The 8,468-nt window shown below is 36.8% G+C and overlaps 1 long non-coding RNA gene across 1 annotated transcript; it reads right to left on the reverse strand.

Moving 5' to 3' along the window:
* Positions 1–4,152: 4,152 nt before the first annotated feature.
* Positions 4,153–6,214, reverse strand: LOC111242086. The gene is made up of 2 exons (XR_002668879.1): positions 5,148–6,214; positions 4,153–4,837 (listed from the first exon to the last, which is right to left on the reverse strand). It is a non-coding gene; the product is annotated as an uncharacterized LOC111242086 (long non-coding RNA).
* Between the last annotated feature and the right edge of the window lie 2,254 nt (positions 6,215–8,468).

Below are 8,468 nucleotides of genomic sequence, written 5' to 3' on the forward strand. Positions count from 1 at the left end.
TTAGAGATATTAGAGATTGAAGGAGAGAGTATAGAGAAAAAATATGTTCTCACACATAAAGGTTTTGTGAACAACAATCACTGAGAAAGCACTAAGGGAATTCCAGAAGCTAAAAAGGTATGTCTACACTCCTATTCTTCTCNTTTTATTATACTTTAAAGTTTTCTTCCAAAGATTTCTTTTACACACAGACAATGTTTTCTTAAAATCATGATTTTTTAAATATAAGTACGCGTCGACCTATGGCCAGTTCCTTTTCTTCTTTTTCCACCATATTTTTAACACGAAAAATATACAAAATATTTAAAACCAAAAGCTCAATTTTGTTAAACTAAACCTTTTCACTTTTTTTGAAAAATGTCAAACAATCTTTAATAATTGGTAAACAAACTCACAAACCTCTTTTTCTAGATAAAGAACTACGTGATTCCTGATTGTCCATTAATGGATATACGTAGGACCGAGGTCAATCTTGTCGGGTTCGTAAAACAAAAAATATTTTTTGTTTCNTAATATTTTATTCTATTTTATTTTTGTTTTGGGGAAAATTAAATATTTTAAAAGAAAACCACATTAAATTTATACATTTAATTAAAGGTACTGCCTTTGGGCAGGCGCGGTAGGGTGCTAACACCTTCCTTACGCGTAACCGATTCCCGAACTTAAAAATCTCTTTTTCGTAGACCATGTTTTTTTTAGGGTTTTTTTCATAGTTTTTCCATAATAAACTATGGTGACGACTCCCAAAATATTTTCTAAAACTCGTTTGTTTTTCGGTTCGCCGTCCCGTCGCGATCCCGGTTGCGACAATCCTAAATAAAATATAGACCTCTTTATAAAACATATATAACTTGAGCGTCGGAGCGTCTTTGACAGGTCCACCACCCATCGGAGGATTACGTTCTCAGAAAGGATTAAACGATAGAAAGAGAGCAGAGTAATGAAGGATGACCAACCCTCAGACCAATTCCACCGAAACAAATCTTATTTTATTAGTTTGAGTCTAGTAATATTTAGTTTGATTTTGATAGAGATGAAATAGGGATAGATAGTATTGATTTTCCATTTATTTAGGTGCAATATTATTTTATTTTGTTGATTTAAGACAGAGATAGATTAAGTAGTTGTTTTTATTTTGAGTTAGTTATATTTTGTTTTTAATTTGTATTTAGTCCAAAACTATTTGCACTTATTTAAAGGTTGTCAAAGTTTAATGAAAACTGTAAAGACTGAAATTTGGTCAGCTAATGAGAAGGGGACACTTGTCTTCAGAATAAAATTAATTAGAAAATTCAAAAACAAGATTACAATGGTTTTCATAAAAGTCTGAATTTTTTTATACTTACCACTTTCTAAAACAGCCAACCTTCTTCTCATGTTTCTTCCTCCTCTCTTTGCAAACTTTCCCAAATTCCTCCACTGACCCACTCACTTTTCCATTCTATAGTAGCCTAGGTTGTTTAGGAGCAAGGATTCCAGAGTTGCGTCAATTCACACTGATTCTGGAAGAGGTAAGTCATTCCCCTCTTTTCTTCAATAGCTCAAGTCTAGGAGCATGCAAATTACCAATTGCATGTATCCTTTACAGTTTTCTCTTCAATTTCTAACTAAATTCNAACTTTCAAAACTGTTTTGATCACCAATTTGTGATCCTTAGGGTTGGGGGCAAAATTCTGCAAAGTTGAGAAACCTGAGTAGCAAGCTTGAAACTGTTCTGTACAAAATCCAGGTAAGGGAAGCTAGGTTCTAAATTCTTGTTTGAACAATATCTGCATCCTTGTTTGATCTTTAGTTAGAATTATTACAATTTGATGCATGTATAAATTGGGTGAAGAATTGCTTTACTTTTGAACTGGATGTAAAAGAACATATGCTGAAATTGATGTGTTATGGCTTGTGTTTGATATGAACTGATAAGTGAGCAATTGTGAATTGTATGACTATGTATATGATGTGAATTTTATTGTTTAAGAGTGAGGATTCAATTTTCTGCAGATTGTGAGTAAATGGCTAAGTCAAATTTCAGCGTTTGAGTCAAATTAGGGAACTTGAGTAGTGAATTTGAGAATTATAGGTTAGACTTAGGTTTAGGCTATTGCAGTCACTTAGGTAAGTCATTTATGACTTATTAGAAGCATAAAAAGTGTATGAAAGAGTCTCTAAACAGTGAATGTGAATCCAAGTTCCTAAGTGAACCAATATAGAGTTTTGATCATAATTCTCTGCATATCTTTTAGAGTTTTGAGTTAGGATAGTGTGTGAGTCTTCAAACAAGTTAGATTCAACCTATACTTCGAGTTAGGGGTGTCCAAAATTCACCAAAAGGCCTAAAACGAAACTTAGGGGTGTGAGTTCTTCCAATTTGCAGAAAATTCTACAGAATCCACGCCTGGGCGCCCCAAAAGGGCGCTGGGCGGCCTTTGATTCGACGTTTGCCAGAAATATGGTGCCCGGGCGCCCTTAAAGGGCGTTGGGCGCCCTTTTCTATTGTTGCTTTTGTTTTTGATAGTTTGGGGGGTTCCGGATGTCCGTTTTGGATGTTCTTTAGGTCGTTCTGGGGGTTTTAGACCCTTCCGGAACTGTTGGTGATGGTTTCAAAGTCATTTTCCTTGTCTAAGTATGAGTTTCATTGGATTTTGGATCGTTTATGGTTTTTTTTGAAGTGAAATTAATGTTATATATATGTTTGTATGTAAAGTAAAGTTGAAGGGTTACATGTACATGGTTTTATATTGATTCAGTGAGATAATGTCATGGTATTTGGTGGTTCATGTGTTGAGTTAAGTTTCAAAGTAAAAGTATGGTTATTGGACATAATTCCATGATCTTCAAGGGAGGTTACATGGTGGTGCCATTGTAGTTTGTCGTGATTGACCGTATGAATGGCCGGAGTTCAGGATGGGGTTTACCTGAACATTCTAATGACCATCCATGCTCAATTAGAGAGTGATGAGTCATGTGGTGAGAATAGCAGGAGGTCCTAGTCTTGGGTGTCTCCATTTATGGGCCAAGATGAGTTTGGTTGGACTTACACTTGTGTGTGGTCGGGTGAAACCCCTCGGCAATGGCTTTGCAAAGCAGTAGGGCCACCACAAGTGCACAAACCCCTGGAACTCGACATTTCATACTAGTCCGGACGGTCAAATCACATGGTCTGTCATTAGTATCAATAAAATGCATTCAATTACAGTTTGTGTTGTATTATTGTCATTACATGCTTGAAATACTTGATTGATAATATGCTTTTTATACCTAGCTTACCCTTGCATTGTTTGTGTTGTATGTGTTTGCTTTTCCCTTGCGATGATCATCCAATCCTTTGGATGTGAGCAGTAGGTGATGATGTGCCTCTGGAGTAAGCCTTGGAGACTGCAGAAGACCCAACTCCTAGTACTTAGGACTCCCACTAGGTCCATATTAGTTAGCTCTTTATTTCAAAGACTTCATGTAATTATCATATTCCTAGACCTTCATTCTATTGTGTATTTTGGAGAACCCTTATACTTGTATTTAAGTTTTAAATTTTCAGCCATATTTTAGATGACTGTATCAGAGTGTTTCCCTACAGGTCACAACCATTCGGCATCGAGGAAGAGATTTCTAGTAGGCGTGAGAAGAGCGTCAGAGTGAAGGAGAACTTGGAGTGTCTTCGGTCTCGGGTCTCATAACCGAAACAGTTAATTATGTGATTTTATAGTGTATTATCTTTATAAGATGAACATAAGTTGAGTATTATTGTGTTGACTACAATTTGCATAGACCAAAACTGAAGCACGCTAATTATGGTTTGGTGCTCCACTCTACTTTACACTTTACTCTTCTAATTTCATGTTTATATAAAATTTGATTCCTTTACAGTCCTGTCAACACCCAATTTCGTCCGGGCGATTAAATAATAGAACTTGATTTTTACCTTTGTTTTATTTTCATTTTATGGTTATTTTACTATTTGATTTAGTTTTTATTTTATTTTATTATTTGGATTTAATTTTAGTTTTCATTTGATTTTATTATTTTGAAAAAAAAAAGAAGAAAGAAAGAAGAAAAAAAAAAGGAGAAAAGCAAAATGAAAAAAAGAAAAAAAGAAAACGAAAAGAAAAAAAAGAAAAGAAAAAAAAGAAATAAAAAAAGAAAAAAAGAAAAAAAGAAAAATGAATGAAAAAGTGTCAGGGTGTATGGATTGAACAAAAAAACAAATTCAGAGAGGGTAACCGTTTTGAGGGCACCAAAACGCACACACCATTTACCACTACTCAAAAACTGCATTTTCCTTTTTCAATTGGAATTCCACCATATTTTAGCATCCATCCTCATTATCGCATCCGAACCATTTTTCTCCGTTGATGACCCCCCTTTAAATCAATTTTCCTCCATCACCACCTACGGCTGATAACAGAAACCCACACATATCACACCCATTCTAATCCCTCATCTCCATCAACACCAAAGAGATACACCAAAAATCAAACAGAACAGAATTCATTTTCCTCCAACAGAGTCATCTTTCTCGCCTTTCATCCCTTCCATCTTCACCATCACACCCAACTACGAGAACCAAAGGTTCTCTCTCGTACACACCGTAATACTTGAACGCATAGAGCCATCTCAATTCACACATCAGAATCCTTCACCCACTGAGTTCATCCACACACACTCGAACACCACCACTGAACCACTACATCATCTTTCCATCTCCCTTACTCAAAAAAAACAACACTACCGAGCAAGCCCAACCACAAGAACACAGATATTCCTTTTCTCTCCATCATTCCCCCAGCCTGCATTCTCCTTACCATTCATTGCCGTCATCGCTCATCATCTTCATCTGGTTCATTACCTGGAAAACAAAAAAACCATTCATTCCCTTCATCCGTGACATTTATCATCATCATCCATTGCAGACTAACCCCCTCCATCACCGAAACACCAAACAAAGACAAATAGAGAAACTCATTCACTACCTCCGTCACCTTTCCTATCACTATTCCGTCAACCCCTCTCAACATTCAAAACAGAATATAGATATCAGAGAGTATGAAAACAATCGTCGAGGGCAAGTTCTAAGTTCTAAATTAAAATGAAGGGCGACAACAATATCCACACAGAGGTCCTGATGAATTTCTAGACAAATCTGAGGCAGGTCGCACAAGAAGACTTGTGGTGGCTCTCGGGGACGCAGCAGAGGTAAGTCTGATCGGAGAAAGTTGTGGCGAACCCAGATCAATGGCAGGCGCATCGACGGAGGTGTAGAAGCAGGACATCCCCGCCATTGATAGCGCAACGACGTTAGGCTTCTACGGCCAAGGCTGTTGTGCGATGAGCATGGGGTCGCGACGGTGAAGAAAATGGAGGCGTCACAACGACTTCAAACCCTTACGCGAGAAGGATATCTGATTCTTGGTACAGGGGAGGTTTTGATGAAAGAAAGCAGTGACGCCGAGGCCGGCGATAGCTCTGGTGAAGCATGGTGTCACAGGCGACGCCGAGACGGAAGGAGATGGTGGCGCGGTGACTGGGTTCGAAGAGGTGACCGGCGGTGCCCAAAGGAAGAAAGCCCCAACCATTGGCCGCTGCGGAAAAGGGGAGGAGGGTCGCTGTCGGCGGCGCCGTGGACCTCGGTTTGTGGTGGCCGGAAGCTGAAACGAGACCGTGAGCAGTGGAGGCAGATCTCTAGCTTCTTTCGTTCAGAGAAGATGACCCTAGGTCTTGGTGTTTGGCATAATGAATGGAATTGGAGAAACCCCTATCAGCTTCTGTTAGGGTTAAGTGGCTTTGGGCCTGGGCCGCCTTTTCTTTCTGGCACCACACGCAACGTTATTCTCACCCCACTCCCTATCTAAAAAAGAAGCTTTGGGCCTGATCTGGGCCACATTCTCTCTGCCCGCCACCTTTATTTCCTATTCACACTCCCATTCCATTGCTGCAAACAAAAAAGAAGAAAAAAGAAGGTTGGGCCTGGACGGGTTATTTCGCACTGCACCCCATTTTCAACCTTGCACCCCTGACAGATTAAAATTTGGAAAGGAAGGACTTGGGCTCAAATCAGAAAGGCCTTATTTGTGCTCAGCACCCCTGGTTTATTATTTCTGCACTCCCCTATTCTTATTGGGCTTGGACTGTGGTTTTTTTATTGTCTTTGTTTTTTTATTTCTTTAGCTTTGGCATTGTTTTGTTATTGTGTGTTGTCATATCCCTTTGCTAATAAAAATAAAAATATAAAAAATCATAAAAGTTAAAAATCAATAAAAAATATTTTGAAAAGATTTAAGCACACATGCGACCGCTCGCGTAGACCTTGTGCTGAAAATCTTTTCCTTTTCTTTTACAAAATTTAAAAATCAAATAAAAATATTGTGAAAAGATTTAAGCACACGTGCGACCGTTCGCGTAGGCCTTGTGCTAAAAATCTTTTCCTTTTCTTTTTATAAAAATTAAAAATCAATAAAAAATATTTTCTCTTTTCTTTTACAAATTAAAAAAAAATCAAATAAAAATATTTTGAAAAGATTTAAGCACACGTGCGACCGCTCGCGTAGGCCTTGTGCTGAAAACCTTTTCCCTTTTCTTTTACAAATTAAAAAATCAAATAAAAATATTTTGAAAGAGTTCAAGCACACGTGCGACCGCTCGCGTAGGCCTTGTGCTAAAAACCTTTTCTCTTTCTATATACAAATACAAAAAAATACAAAATCTTCAAAAAACTAAAAACATCTTCAAACAATCAATCTTTCTAAAAGAACTACGTAACCCTGTATTCTCAGTATTACGTAGGAGCAAGGTCAATCCTTGTCGGGCCCAAAAAACTAAAAAATATTTTTGTTTCTTTATTTAGTTGTTCTTGGGATGGTTAAACATTTTGCAAACCACATCTTTATTCGCGTATTTAATTAAAGGTACTGCCTTCGGGCAGGTGTTGTAGGATGCTAATACCTTCCCTACACGTAACCGACTCCCGAACCCGAAATTCAGTTTTCGCAGACCTTGCCTTATCATTTTATGGTTTTTCCGTAGTTTTCCAGAATAAACTATGGTGGCGACTCCAAAATCTCTTTTTCCAAACATTTTTCAAATCATTTATTTTTGGATCGTCGTCGTCCCGTCGCGATTTTCCGGTTGCGACAAGTCCCAACACGACCACTATTATCACTCTAAATTTTGTTCTGATTGCTATTCAAAATTCCCCTCATTCACATATGATGTGTTCCTCTGCTTTTCAGGGAAAGACACGCGTCATGCTTTCACCGGCAATCTTTACATAATATCCATTATTTCCTGTTGTTACTGAAGGTTACAATGATGTAAATTCGAATTTTGATTTTGATTTTGACTATGATGCACTTGGAAAGCTGATTAAATGATGAAAAATTTAAGTTTATGGAAGAGTTTGGTTGGGATAAACTTAAATTTTAGGGGTTTATTAGTAATTATGTTTGAATCTTATTTTATTAGTTTGAGTATAGTAATATTTAGTTTAATTTTGATAGAGATGAAATAGAGATAGATAGTATTGATTTTCCATTTATTTAGGTGCAAGATCTGTTTATATATATACTTTATTATACTTTATAATAAGTTTATCCTTTATTATTTGTAAACTTAAACAGATCTGCCAAATTTTTCTAAATAATTGGGTGAACACTTTATTATGGGAAATTTATAAGAACTTGAAATTTGATGAAGACTTGTCTCGTAAGGTGGAGTAGGGGTTATGCATGGTGTTGACTTTTAAGAGAAAAGAAAGGAAAAAAAGAGAATTTTCTATGAAGTTCATTGCTGTAATAATTAATACTGCTATGATATTTCCATTATGTTTGGTAACATTTTCTCAATGTTATCATTCAGGTTTGATTTTGGAGACTAAAAACAAGCCATCTACGTAACTTTTATTCTTCCTCACCATCTTTACTCATTTTAGTTTAATGGACTAAAAGCAAATCTTGAAATATCATTTCTGTCTATTAACGTGAGAGAAGGAGAATAGAACATGTCTTTTGTTTTTTCTCTCAGCTAAATTTAGAAGCCACTTAAACACGCTTGTCATGTGAAAATCTTATTGGACTCGAATACTTATGCTTGTCATGTGAAAATGTTCACGTTTCATGTAGCATTGCCACGATGAAATCAGAAGATGCTGAAAATAACGTAGGCCCAATGGTTACTTCAAAGGTAGATTTGGTTTTTGCAGAGTCTTGCAACCTGGATGATAACTTCTTTTCAGCAGGTTTCATGCAGTTGGCACAAGTGAGAAGATTAGATCTACCGTACAATAATTTCAAACACCTTCCTGAATGCATCAAAGAGTTTCACAACCTCTACGGTCTTGATGTGAGTCATTGCAAACAACTTGAGGAAATCAGAGGGTTTCCACCGAAATTAAAATGTTTTCAATGCAATAAACTGTATATCCTTGACTTCATCCAGCTTAAGCATGTTGCTAAATAAGGTTTTGTCTTGCTTTTGAATTTTTT

This window comes from Vigna radiata, chromosome 1 (genome assembly GCF_000741045.1).
Source record: "Vigna radiata var. radiata cultivar VC1973A chromosome 1, Vradiata_ver6, whole genome shotgun sequence".
Taxonomy (NCBI): domain Eukaryota; kingdom Viridiplantae; phylum Streptophyta; class Magnoliopsida; order Fabales; family Fabaceae; genus Vigna; species Vigna radiata.